Here is a 14899-nt window from a genome sequence, read left to right as displayed (position 1 = left end):
ATCGTAGGAGGTCGGCATGTTATTCGCAGGTAATCGAAGGTAGTTGAAGGTAGTGGTAGATAGTCTTCAACATAGTCGAAGGGAGGTCGAAGGAGATTGAAGGAGGTCATCTTCACTCTCCACTATTCGGTGTCCAATTTTCCCGAAGCTAGTCGAAGTTAGTCTTCAACATAGTCGAAGGAGGTCAAAGGTGGTCTCCTACATAGTCAAAGGAAGTCTTCAACATGACATTTTTTTAAACTCACCTAAACTCTTCTAAACTCGCAAATTTGGTCGCCGCAGAGGGACAGCCTCTTAACAATACCCTACACACACTAGGAACAATTTACACTTACACCAAGCCAATTAACCTACAAACCTGTATGTCTTTGGAGTGTGGGAGGAAACCAAAGATCTCGGAGAAAACCCATGCGGTCACAGGGAGAACGAACAAACTCCATACAGATAGCACCCGTAGTCAGGATCGAACCCGGGTCTCCGGCGCTGCAAGCGCTGTAAGACGGCAACTCTACCGCTGCGCCACCGTGCCACACCATGCTGGTGAAGCCTGCTTGATCTCTGTAATGGCTGAGCCCCATGTCTCTGTTGATCTGAGGCATCTCTGCCCTCTCCTACATAACTGGGTAACAGATCCATGTGGATATTTTGACAGTAAATCAAGATTGCTGCTTGGGTCACAAACTAATCCCGAGTTCCGGTCTACCCTTGCAGCAGGAATTACAATGAGAGGTTTTCATATTCTGTGCTTTCTTCATTGTTGTATGTGGCTGGTACTCTCACTGTGACAGATATAGAATAGAAGCCCACATATTCCAGGAAGCCTTCTGATTCCCAAGTTAAGCTACTCATAGCGGAATGGTCAGTTGCATCTTCTCTTCTTTACCCGGTTTTTGCATTGGAATTTCTGTCTCAGGTGTTGAAACAAACATCCATTGCCTTAATGAGTTTAAAGTTTCCAGCAAGATCACCCTTCATGGTACGGGACATGGGGGTGGTGGGGGGATAGTGGTGGGGGGATAGGGGTTGGGGGTAGGGGAGTAAAGCCTTCACGGGCCACCATGGTAAAACCAGCAGCCCCAGATGGGCCAGTAGTGCTTTCCCGGGCCATCATGGTGGAACTGCGAAAATGCCCCACCTTTTTGCAAGTGTGACGATGTACTTGGCCCGCGTTCCAGAACACGCGATAGGAGAAATCATCTCAACCTCCACCTCAAAACTCCCCTCCGTGTCCGTGTCCGTCCCCTGTGCCAACTGTATATACACGCGACGCTTGAACGTATATATATGTTGCATCTCAGGATCGTCAAACCTGTACAATAGTTTGGTGAGCCCTGACCGCACCTCCCCCAGCTTCCTTACATGTGGGATCAAGAGCGCATCCGGAACAAAAGTGGGAACGTTGGACAGAATGACCGGCAAAACGGGTCCCATGGGTCCACCGCCGTGAAATTCCCGCCTGCTGTTACCCCCCTTTCCAGAGCCAGAGCCACCGCATGTTCAGTCTTTAATAGAACAACAACCTTCCCACAGACCACCGCGCCCGAGACTATGGCTTTCTTGCCAACAGTCTCACCCAGCGCATCTAGAAAGGCCTTGAAGGGCAGGTTGCTCTGCATGTACATTTTTATACCATATGTGCGCCCCATCAACTCGTGACCCTCAGTCTCCGAGACTGCCGACCGTTCGACAGCTGCATAACTCTGAGGGGCCGCCATCTTTAGGGCGTGGCACAACACAGAAAGTATCAGTACTTTATAATCCAGGCAGTCTTTCTGCTGTTGCTGCACCTCCACTCTTTTCCAGCAGTTAAATAGTCCTGTGAAGTCTTTCTTGGCAAGCAACAGAAGCAGTCTCCTCCTGATAAGATAGGAAGTGTCCGTGCCAACCCTTCCCGTCGTTAAAAAATGGAGCTTCCGGAGGCTTCTTTCCCAGGTCTCCGTCGCCTCCCCGGCTTCAACAAAATCCAAGGCACCGTTGCCGTTCTTACCCAGCACACCTGGACCGGGCAAGTCGGTGTAGGAGGGAGCTTTCCGATGTTATGGACCACAAACACCGCTCCAGACTCAGCTCCGACTTGTACAAGTGTAACTTGGCCTTCCGCCAACCACAGGGCGCTCCTACGACTTTCCAGATACACGGACAAATCCTCACTAATTAGAGGAATCTTTGAACAAAGAAAGTCTCTGCAGATCGACAAATCCGGACGGATCCGGACTGCAACGGCCGTGAGCCCAGGCCGAGTTCGGCGATCGTTTGCCTGCTTCTGCTGCTGTTGGAGGTGAGATGTTGCGTCGCGCCAGGGTCTTGGGCCTGTCCCACTTTGGCCGTCAGTTACGCGACAGGCCGGTGGCACGCAAAGATTTCGTTTCGCTACAAAATTTCGGAGCCCCGCCCCATGTCGCGCACAACTACATACCCCTCCGCGCTTCTCAGTGGGACCGGTCCCGCGTGGCCACACGATGCCCGTGCGCCTCAACGTGACGACGAGGTTGCATAATTTGCGTGCCAAGGACACGTAAGTGTAAAGCACAGCTGACTATGTGGCACATTGCCTGAAGACACTTCACTGGCAATCAACACTTCACACCGTGCCATGGACTGAGATGTCCAAAGACTCGGTCAAAGAGATGGGTATTAGGAAATGTCCGATTAGAGGACAGTGGTGCAGAGATACTGGTGGTGGGAAATCCAGAGCATCTGCTGCACTCAGTGGTGGAGCCACTGATACCAGGGGTGTGTAAGGATGGAAACGAGTGACCACAGAGAGTGCAGGAAGGAACAGCAGATGCTGGTTTACACCGAAGAGAGACACAAAAAGCTGGAGTAACTCAGCGGGACAGGCAGCATCTCTGGAGAGAAGGAATAGGTTATGCTTTGGGTCGAGACCCTACTTCAGACTGAGAGTCAGGGGAAAGGGAAATGAGAGATATAGATGGTGATATATAGAACAAATAGGGCGACACGATGGTGCACCAATAGAGTTACTGCCTTACAGCGCGCAGCGCCCGAGACCCGGGTTCAATCCCGACTGTCTCTACGGAGTTTGAACATTCTCCCTGTGATCGGAAGGGCTTTCTCTGAGCTTTTTAGTTTCCTTCCACACGCCAAAGACGTACAGGTTTGTAGGTCAGTTGGCTTAGTATAAGTGTAAAATAGTCCCTAGCGTGTGTAGGATAGTGTTAATGTGTAGGGATCGCTGGTCGGTGCGGACTTGGTGGGCAGAAGGGGTGTTTCCACAGAGTTTCTGAATTTCCACACAGTTTCTCTAAACTAAAAAAAAACTGAACGAATGAAAAATATGCAATAAAGTATTAATGATCAAGGAAAAAGGCCGTTGTTAGCTGAGGGCTAGGTGAAAACGCGTTACAGATAATGAGACTACATAGGATGACTTTGAAGCTTGGACAACGATTTGGGTGTGGGAGGGATGGAGAGAGAGGGTTACTTGAAGTTATAGAAATCAATATTCATATCGCTGTGTTGTAAGCTGCCCAAGTGAAATATGAGTTCCTGTTCCTTCAATTTGCCAAGTATTCAAATCAGTTGGAATATTTTCATAAATGGAGGCTTTGCTGAAACAAGCCTTGAGGTGACTGGTTAACTGGATGATGTGAATGAGGAAACAAACAAGAGTTTTACATGAACCACCTGATGGAAGAGGCATGACAGAAGACCCAGGACACAAAGTCAGTAACTGGTCATTAACTCAGCTGGTCAGGCAGCATCTCTGGAGAATACCATGTGATGTTTGGGGTATGTATCCTTCTTCACACTAATCTACCCCCCCCACAGCTGATCCGACGATTCGCTGCAGCCTCCGGATGTCGTGCTTGGTGGCTGAGCCAAACCAGACAATGATGGAGAAGGTGAAGATATACTCTACGATGGCCGTATAAAATTAGACCATCATTGCCTGTGGCAGATTGTGCTTCCTCAGCTGCCGCAGGAAGTACATCCTCTGTTGTGCCTTTTTGACTGTGGAGTCGATGGTGGCCCTTCATTTAAGGTCCTTGGAGACGATGGTTCCCAGGAAGTTAGAAGACTCCACAGATGTGACTGTGGTGTTGTTGATGGTGAGTGGGGTGAGGGGAGGGGAAGCTCTCCTAAAGTCTACAATCAATTCCACTGTCTTAAGAACATTGAGCTCCAGGTTGTTGCGATGGCACCAGGGCACCAACTGTGTCACTTCCTGTCTGTAGGCAGATTCCTCCCCATCCTGGATCAGTCCAATCAGGGTTGTGTCGTCCGCAAACTTGAGAAGCTTGACAGAGGTGTCGGTGGAGGTGCAGGAAGGAACTGCAGATGCTGGCTTAAACCGAAGATAGACACAAAATGCTGGAGAAACTCAGCAGGACAGACAGCATCTCTGCAGAAAAGGAATAGGTGATGTTTTGGGTTGAGAACTATCTTCAGACCCCAAAGCATGTAAATGGTCGTGTTCAGACTCAGCCAGTTCCAAGGGAGAGGGATGGTGTGGGACCAGAGGTTATGGTGGAGACTGAAGTATGCATTGGTGTGGAGACAACAACCTTTATCTCAATGTCAGCAAGACAAAGGAGATGGTGATCGACTTCAGGAAGTGAAGCGGTACACATGCCCCAGTTTGTATTGACGGCGCTGAAGTAGAATTGGTTGAAAACTTCAAATTCCCAGGAGCCAATATTATGAACAACTTCTCCTGGACCACCCATATTGAAGCAATGGCCAAGAAAGAACACCAACGCCTCTATTTCTTTAGAAGGATTAGGAAGTTTGCCAAATCCCCAACAACTCTCACCAACTTCTGCACATGCGCCATAAAAAGCATTTTATCAGGATGCATCACAGCTTGGTTTGGGAACAGCTCCATCCAAGACCGCAAGAAGTTGCAGCGAATTGTGGACGCAGCCCAGACCATCACACAAACCAACCTCCCTTCCATTGAATCCATTTATAACTCACGCTGCCTGGGAAAGGCCAGCAGAATAATCAAGGATGAGTCTCACCCTGGCCACTCCTTCTTCTCCCCTCTCCCATCAGGCAAAAGGTATAGCAGTGTGAAAACGCACACCTCCAGGTTCAGGGACAGTTTCTTCCCAGCTGTTATCAGGCAACTGAACCATCCTACCATATCCAGACTGCAGTCCTGAACTACTATCTACCTCATTAGAGATCCTCGGATTATCTTTGATCGGAATTTACTGGCTTTATCTTGCACTGAACTTTATTCTCATTATTCCCTTCATCAGGTATCTATTTACTGTGGACAACTCGATTGTAATCATGTATTGTCTGTCCGTTGACTGGTTAACAATCATCAAAAGCTTTTCACTGTACCTCGGTACATGTGGCAATAAACTCAACTCAAACTCAACTCAAACTGTCTGGTAGAAATATAGAAACTTTGAAAAATAGGTGCAGGAGTAGGCCATTCGGCCCCTCGAGCCAGCACTGCCATTCTATGTAATTCTCCTTCATGCTCAAGAGAAGTCCCTGCATACTCGAGGCCTCAGTTTGATCGAGGAGTATTTTTTAACGTGCTGAAATTTGTCTGCGAGTAAAAAAAGGTTGCCATGGAAAAAAACGATAGTTTTTTTACTCGTTGGTTTAGTCGAAGTAGATCGTAGGAGGTCGGCATGTTATTCGCAGGTAATCGAAGGTAGTTGAAGCTAGTGATAGATAGTCTTCAACATAGTCGAAGGGAGGTCGAAGGAGATTGAAGGAGGTCATCTTCACTCTCCACTATTCGGTGTCCAATTTTCCCAAAGCTAGTCGAAGCTAGTCTTCAACATTGTCGAAGGAGGTCAAAGGTGGTCTTCTACATAGTCAAAGGAAGTAAGTAAGTAAGTAAGTAAACTTTATTTATATAGCGCATTTTAAGCCAATTTGCATTGACCCCAAAGCGCTTTACATAATTTAAATAATAATAAGTTCCATTGCAAACCATAGAAAAAGGTTTAAAGAAAAGAGAAAAAAAAAAAAAAAAAAAAAAAAAAAAAAGTAGAATTGGTTGAAAACTTCAAATTCCCAGGAGCCAATATCATGAACAACTTCTCCTGGACCACCCATATTGAAGCAATGGCCAAGAAAGAACACCAAAGCCAAAAAAAAAAAAGTCTTCAACATGACATTTTTTTAAACTCACCTAAACTCTTCTAAACTTGCGAATTAGGTCGCTGCAGAGGGACAGCCTCTTAACAATACCCTACACACACTAGGAACAATTTACACTTACACCAAGCCAATTAACCTACAAACCTGTATGTCTTTGGAGTGTGGGAGGAAACCAAAGATCTCGGAGAAAACCCATGCGGTCACAGGGAGAACGAACCAACTCCATACAGACAGCACCCGTAGTCAGGATCGAACCCGGGTCTCCGGCGCTGCAAATGCTGTAAGATGGCAACTCTACCGCTGTGCCACCATGCCACACCATGCTGGTGAAGCCTGCTTGATCTCTGTAATGGCTGAGCCCCATGTCTCTGTTGATCTGAGGCATCTCTGCCCTCTCCTACATAACTGGGTAACAGATCCATGTGGATATTTTGACAGTAAATCAAGATTGTTGCTTGGGTCACAAACTAATCCCGAGTTCCGGTCTACCCTTGCCGCAGGAATTACAATGAGAGGTTTTCATATTCTGTGCTTTCTTCATTGTTGTATGTGGCTGGTACTCTCACTGCGACAGATATAGAATAGAAGCCCGCATATTCCAGGAAGCCTTCTGATTCCCAAGTTAAGCTACTCATAGCGGAATGGTCAGTTGCATCTTCTCTTCTTTACCCGGTTTTTGCATTGGAATTTCTGTCTCAGGTGTTGAAACAAACATCCATTGCCTTAATGAGTTTAAAGTTTCCAGCAAGATCACCCTTCATAGTCAATTGTTAAACAGCAGACAAGCAAATATAACACAGCGTATGAAGATAAACACAAAATGCAGGAGTAATAGCCCTGTCCCACGGTACGAGTTCATTCCAAGAGCTCTCCCGAGTTTGCCCTAACTCGAACTTGGAGATTTACGGTAATTGCCACTCGTCAGTACTCGGGGCTCTCGTGGATATTTTTCAACATGTTGAAAAATCTTCACGAGTCTTCCCGAGCTTACCTGCTGTTAGCGAGTCTTCCCGAGTAAATGCCGTTAGCACTAGGAGGTCCCCGAGCTCCGAGGTACCCGCTACGTTCATTCTCCGTGCATACCACGAGTTTGATTTCTTTTAAACTCGGGAGAGCTCTTGGAATGAACTCGCACCGTGGGACAGGGCTTTAACTCAGTGGGCCAGGCAGCATCTTGGAGAAAAGGAATGGTGATGTTTTGTGTTGAGATCATTGTTTTGTTTTGCATATCTTTCATTTCTTTGTTCTATATCTCTCTATATTGCCGTCTATATCTCTCATTCCCCTTTCCCTTGACTCTCTGTTTGAAGAAGGGTCTCGACCTGAAACGTTACACAATCTTTCTCTTCAGAGATGCTGCCTGTCCCGCTGAGTTATTCTGGCATTTTGTGTCTATATTCGTAGCGTAAGCAGCAACAGGTTTATTGGCTTTGTCGAATATATTGTGTTGTTCTTCATTCTTGATCTAACATGGAAAATGTAGATTTTCTTACCAGAAAGTAAACACATTCATGTTGGCAGGCAGTGATGCATCCTGTAACCTTTGTCTGTGCCAAGGCACTAGTCTGCTTCCACCACAATTCAAAGCATTTTGATGCTGCAATTATTTAAAATAATGGTATATGTAGCAGGAGTAATTGCTACACATGCTTTAAGTACTTTGCTTGAAAGATATTTCCATCTTTAGTAAAGATTGGTTTCCCCCCATCATGGCATCGTCTGCATTAAATAATGGGAAAATATATTTTCAGTGTAAATAATGCCACATTAAAAGGAAAAAAGGCCACATTCTAAGGACAAAAAGGCCCAATCAAATCAACGGCACGATTTTCTAGTGTGACTAAATTGAGCACAGACAGTCAAGAGTCATAGAGTGATACAGCGTGGAAACAGGCCCTTCGGCCCAACTTGCCCACACCGGCCAACATGTCCCAGCTACAGTAGCCCCACCTGCCTGCATTTGGTCCATATCCCTCCAATCCTGACCTATCCTATCTAACTGTTTCTTAAATGTTGGGATAGTACCTGCCTCAACTACCTCCTCTGGCAGCTTGTTCCATACACCCATTACCCATTGTGTGAAAAGGTTTCCCCTCAGATTCCTATTAAATCTTTTTTCCCTTCACCTTGAACCTATGCCCTGTGGTCCTCTTACTCTGGGCAAGAGACCCTGTGCGTCTACCCAATCTATTCATCTCATGATCTTATACACCTCTACAAGATCACCCCTCATCCTCCTGTGCTCCAAAGAATAGTTCCAGCCTACTCAACCTCTCCCTATAGCTCAGACCCTCTAGTCCTGGCAACATCCTTGTAAATCTTCTCTGTACCCTTTCCAGCTTGACAACATCTTTCTTATAACATCGTACCCAGAATCAAACACAATACTCTAACATGTCACCAAAGTCTTATACAACTGCAACATGACCTCCCAACCTCTATACTCAATTATCTGACTGATGAAGGCCAATGTGCCAAAAGCCTTTTTGACTACCGCATCTACCTCCATCTTCAATAAACCATGCACCTGCACTCCTAGATCCCTCTGCTCTACAACACTCCCCAGCGCCCTACCATTCAGCCAGGGCCGGCCTTAGGAGGTGCGGGGCCCAATTGGGAACAATTTTGGTGAGCCCCAGGTTCCCAGCCAAGGTCTGCAGAATCATAGAAATATAATTAAAGTCTATTATAGACTTTATATCTCTATGGTAGAATGGAAATCAAAATGTGCTCTTAAAAAGTGCCTGCTAGTTAATGGACCAAACAGATCTATGCTACATTTTAATATAAAATTGCATACATGTAAGCCTACAAGTAACAAACAAAATGTGTAGATCACCTCTGAAAAGTACATAGTTACAATACCACTTGTTTTAGTGATTGTGAAATGAATTTTTTTTTTTTACTAGATCCTGGAAAAGCAATAACTATTGGCAAAAAAACAGTCCAGGCATTAAATGTTGGGCTTCAGCCCCATCCTACCCTTTGGGCTTCTACCCCATCCTAACAGCTGTGTGTGTATGTGCGTGTGCATGTGCGTGTGTGTGTGTGTGCTTGTGCGTGTGCATGTGCGTGCGTGCGTGTGTGTGTGTTAGTTGTCTGTGCGTTATGTGTGCAGGGCTGCCAACATTGGGTGAGAGTTGAGAGTGAGAAATTGCGAGGAGGCGTATCGACCGGGGGGGGGGGGGGGGGGGGGGGGAGCCAGGCTCTGATCAACAGGTGCAGCCCATGAATGACCTTAGTATATTCATGTATGGAAATCAGATTATAATTCATGCTGTTATGTATATATATAGCGAAACAAAAACCTAGAAACAAGGCAAGAGGAGTCAGACTTCCATCACTGTTCTGCACAAATAAATCCATCAACCTTACCCTTTGATTATAGAAACACAACGTTCAATGAAATTAAGATATATATGTAAAACATATATATGGAAACAGGCCCTTCGTCCCACCAAGTCCACACCGACCAGCAATCTACCATACACCAGTTGTATCCTACACGCCGGGGACAATTTACAGAAGCCAATTAACCTACAAACCTGCACTTCTTTCAGATGTGGGAGAAACCGGAATATCCAGAGAAAACCCATGTGGTCATAAGGAGAATGTACAAATACTGTACAGACAGCACCCGTAGTCAGAATCACATCTGGGCCTGTGGTGCTGTAAGGCAGCAACTCTACCGCTGCCACCCCATTAAATTATTTTTTCTGTAATATATTTATTATGGCGTCACGTCAATAAAGATTAACACATGATTCTGATTTCTGCCCTTAGTTGGATAACACATCTCCAGTCATTGTGTTTTATGGCTGGTTTTCAACCTCTTCAGTCTGAAGGTCTCGACCCGAAACATCACCTATTCTTTCTCTCCAGAGATGCTGCCTGTCCTGCTGAGTTATTCCAGCTTTTTGTGTCTATCTTCAGTTTAAACCACCATCTGCAGTTCCTTCCTACACTCTTTGTTAAGTGAAACAGGTCCTATTCTCATAATATTAACCTCAACTAAGTATTTTCTTCACCTCCGTTGCTGCAGAGAATACAATCCCAGTTATCAAATCTTTCGTCAAAGTGAAAAAGAAATTCCAGCCCTGCCAATATGTTCATAAATCGCCACTGGATCCTGTCCAGAGCATTTGCACTCTTTCTACAGTGTGTCATAGTCTAAAAGCCCTGTCTCACGGTGCGAGTTGACCCACGAGTGACCCCGAGTGAAAATCTCGTGGTTGTGTACGAGATTCCAAGTTTATGATCAAGAGTTAACCGAGTTCCCACGGAGTCTGCCATTTACTTGTCATTTCTGTGATGTTCCAAACTCTTGAGCCAACAACGTCTACCGATGTGTTGAAAAATCATCACATGGTTAAAATGACTGTTTTATGTGTGGATTTATTTAAGTGTGGATTTATTTTTTCATTTTAGTGTAAGTAATTTCATTCTTTTCTTTAAAAAGTGGTTATCATGCATCAGCTTATCTGATGGTAGATGTCAAAACTTGCCAATAAGTACTTTGCATTGTCTCCTTTATTGCCTGAATTTAGGCCTGCGCTCCACTTCTCAGCTAAATGAGAGTATATACTGGAAATACTTATTTGTGCTTCATTTGTTGATTTGCATGTTTGAGATTTGCAGTGTCTCGGATGAGCTGGAGTTTAGCAGGGCAGAGACTGCAGTGGCTGGTATCCGAGAGCGTTCTGCTGCCGACCCGTTCTCTCTCTCCACTCGATGCCTGCTAACTAATAAGCAACCGCTACACGCTACCCTTCTTGAAATTCCCACCCCTTCCCTATCGCTGCAATCTGCCCCAGACCCGCAAAACTTTAACGCTGGAGTAACTAAAGCGGTCAGGCAACTTCTCTGGAGAGAAGGAATGGGTAACATGAAGGGATTGTAACCGAACGGCACTGGCGCTGCATGAAACATTGGCAGCCAGGATCAGGTAACGTCACCACTACCAGCAAACATGTAATACTAAAACATAGTCATTCGCTCCTCTTAATCCGCTAATAAATTCTCATACCTTCCCTTTCTATCTCTCCAGCTAGACAGTCCGTCTAGTTGTTTTAAAATAAGATATAAAAATTAAATGTAAGATATTGAAATGGATATAGACACAAAAAGCTGGAGTAACTTGGAGGGACTGGCAGCATCTCTGGAGAGAAGGAATGGGTGAACTGGGAGGGGGGGGGGATGGAGAGAGACGGAAAGCAAGGGTTACTTGATGGAACTAATCTCCCAGGTTACTGTTCTCTGTCCAGCTGCCGAGTTCAGAGTGCCCACGAGTTAACACGGTAGACTCAAGAGTCACTAAGGTAAACTCACGGGCCACCAAGTTCTTACGAGTTTAAATGTTTAAATTTTTAACTTCAACAGTAAATTTGACTCGTGGAAAACATGTTTGGAATTTTTCAAGAGTTAACAAGTTTCACGGGTACCTGCCGTTAGCGCCACGAGTCGCTGAGTTGCGTCCACGAGTTCCGACGATCCCGCTACGTTAGTCGTACGTGATTGCCACGAGTTTAATTCGGGGTCACTCGTGGGTCGACTCGTGGGGTTTAACAGCATGGAAACAGGCCCTTCATCCCAACTTGTCCGTGCAGATCAAGGTGCCCCATCTAAACTAGTCCCATTTTTCCGCATTTGGTCCATATCCCTTTAAACCTTGTGTGTGTGCCAGTGTGTGTGTAAGGGTGTGTGTTAGGTTGTGTGTGAGAGTGTGTGTCAGTGAAGCGGTGACAACACCCAGAGTGAGTGGAGACTTGGTGATGCCCGGGGAGCATTTCCCTCTCTCCCCCCCTCCCCGGGAATGCGGGCCGGCCCAGATGCTCTGTGTCCAGCCGGGGTCTGGGGAAGGTGAGGGTCAGTGACCCGGGGATCTGGGGGAGGTGAGGGTCAGTGACCCGGGGATCGGGCATCGCAGCGGAGCCTTAGCTCGAGATTCATCCCCGCGTCTCCGGAGGCGGCACCGACGCCCCCACTCACCCGGGTCCGCTCCTGGCTCCGGGCCGGGGTTAAAACTCCATGCGGTGTGGACAGAGCGGCTGCTGGACCCAGAGCCCTGTGTGTGTGTGTGAAGTAGAGAAAGAAGGGAGGGAGGGAAGGAGAGAAAGAAGGGAGGGAGGGAAGGAGAGAAAGAAGGGAGGGAGGGAAAGAGAGAAGGGAAAAGAGAGATAGGAAGGAGAGAAAGAAGGGAGGAAGGGGAGGAGATAAGGGAAAAGAGAAAGGAGAGAGAGGAAGGAGAGAAGGGAGGGAGGGAAGAAGGGAAGGGAGGGAGGGAGGGAAGGAAGGGAAGAGAGGGAGGGAAATGGAAAAGGGAGGGAGAGGACCGGTGGCAGGAGCGGATGCCGGGCGAACGCGTGTGAGCTGAGGTCGAGGTTTGTAAACGTTGCTCCAACCCCCAGTCTGGCCCTCCCTGTATTGTTCACCGTGTCTCCCCGGGGAGAGAGAGGGGTGGAGCTGGGGCTGTGTGCGTGAAGCACGGTGACTGGACGGGCGGGATGCGCTGCCCTGGGACCGTGTGGGACCTCCCCCTCTCCCTTTCTCCATTCCCTCTCCCCGTCTACCCCTTTGTTCCCCCTCCACCCTCTCTCCACCCCTCTCCACCCGGGGTAATCTACCCGAGCTGAGAGTAGATTACTCCAAAGATCCTAGAGCGGAGCTTTGGATTACTCTAGCGCGGGGCCCCCCTTAGGCGCGGGGCCCAATTTGGAACAATCGGTCCAATTGGCTTAAGGCCGGCCCTGCATTCAGCTACCACTTCTTGTATCCCACATGATCTAACCTTCCAGAGCAGCCTACCATGCGGAACCTTGTCGAATGCCTTACTGAGGTCTATGCATACAACATCTACAGCTCTGCCCTCATCGACCTCTTTGGTCACGCCTACAAATAACTCAATTAGATTTGTGAGACACCACCTCCCACATACAAACCCATACTGACTATCCCTAATTTGTCCATCCAAATGCATGTATCCTTCAGAATACTCTCTAGTAACTTTCCAACTACAGATGTTAAGCTTACTGGCCTATAGTTCCCAACAATTTTCCCTGCAGCCTTTCTTGAATAGAGGCACAACATTTGCCACCCTCCAGCCATCAGCCTTTGGGATCTCAAAAGGGACGGGTTGCACCTTAACTGGAGGGGGACCAACATCCTGGAGAGCAGGTTTGCTAATGCTACATGAGTGGGTTTAAACTAGATTGGCAGGGGGGTGGGATCCACACAGGACGGACGCAGGTGCGAAGTTGGTATGGACAGAGGTGAGAGAAAGGTTTGAGGACAGAATAGGCAGGAGAAAGGCAGAGAGCGATGAAGGAAGGTTGGCTTAAACTGCACGTATTTTAATGCAAGAGGTCTGACAGATAAGGCAGATGAGCTTAAGGCATGATAGGTACGTGCGACTGAGACAAGGTTCCGCATAGTAGGCTGCTCTGGAAGGTTGGTTCCCATAGGATTCAAGGAGAAATAGCTGAATGAATATACCTGAAACTAGCCCGCCTCCAGGCCGCTCCTGCCAACAACACCCTGCGACTCGACTGCCCACAGGCTCCGGGCCACAACTCTGGCCCACGCCACCTGCCCGAGTCCCGCGACGCCATCTTGACCACGAGGATCAGCTCCAGTACTTACCAAGACGCCGCCTTCGCCGACCTCCACGTCCTACCATCCGGCAAGCGCTACCGCAGCATGCGGAGCAAAACCACCAGATTCAAAAACAGCTTTTTCCCTCAGGCCATCAGACTACTCAACACACTCAAGAAAATTCCATGAACATTACACAAACAAAGACCAACTGACTGTCAAATTAATTTTAACTCAATGTCTGCAGTATGCTATTTGCACTTTTCTATATTGCACCTTTTATTATTGCACCTTAATAACATACCTCAACATTTTACTACACTCTGGCACACTGTGAATATATTATATAATGTATATGTCCATTGTCTATCTTTATTGGTATATTGTCTGTCTGTGTTATAAATATTACTTGCACATTTGGAGTATGGGGAAACGCAATTTCAATCCTCTGTGTAACTACTTGTTGCATTATTTGAATTGACAATAAAGTTTACTTTGACGCTGCCGCCGACCTTCTCTTGCCTACTGATGACGCCGAGCTTCGCTGCCTCACCGGTAACTCTCCCCCTCCCCGATTCCACCGCCTATCGCCAAGATAAAGTGATCGCCGAACCTCGCCGCCCCCCGGGACCGCCTAACCTCACCGCCGCACCGGGCCCATCCAACATTCCCGCTGCACTGGACCTGCCGTATATCACTGTCGCACCCGGCCCACCCAACATCGCCGCTGCACCCGGCCCATCGAACATCACCCAGACCGGGGCTCACCGAACATGGCCGCCGCACCGCGCCCTACTCACCTCATTGCCTCACCGGGCTGGCCGAACCGCGCCGCCCCACCGACCATCCGCCCACCAGGACCACCCATGCATCTCCACTCCCCGCGTACTCCCACCATCGATTCCACCGACCCTCGCCAGTCCTCTGTCGTTCAGCAGCCCGCAGCCGTCGCCTTACCTGCAGCCTGGACTGAGCACCGGGCCTGGAGTTTCCACGCTGCAGATTCCCACTCCCGTGGGTTTGACTGCGCTGGGTCCTAGTGCCAGTCCCCCCAACCCTGGTAACATCAGTGGCTGTTTTCCTGGGTCTTCCCCTTCCCCATCCCCCTCAAACTATGTGACCCCAGCTCTTCCCCACCCACACTACAGTCTTCACATCCCCCTCCTCCATGACCACCCTCCACCCCCTCCACCAGACAGCGCCTCGGCCTCAGTCC

At 47.8% G+C, this 14899-nt stretch overlaps 1 long non-coding RNA gene across 1 annotated transcript; it reads right to left on the bottom strand.

Moving 5' to 3' along the window:
- Positions 1-1982: 1982 nt before the first annotated feature.
- On the bottom strand, positions 1983-13917 carry LOC116981601. Its single transcript, XR_004414242.1, has 3 exons — positions 13753-13917; positions 4330-4335; positions 1983-1996 (listed from the first exon to the last, which is right to left on the bottom strand). It is a non-coding gene; the product is annotated as an uncharacterized LOC116981601 (long non-coding RNA).
- Positions 13918-14899: the final 982 nt, after the last annotated feature.

The sequence above is a fragment of the Amblyraja radiata genome, chromosome 15 (assembly GCF_010909765.2).
Source record: "Amblyraja radiata isolate CabotCenter1 chromosome 15, sAmbRad1.1.pri, whole genome shotgun sequence".
Taxonomy (NCBI): Eukaryota; Metazoa; Chordata; class Chondrichthyes; order Rajiformes; family Rajidae; genus Amblyraja; species Amblyraja radiata.
This window is presented reverse-complemented; position numbering and strand designations above follow the sequence as displayed.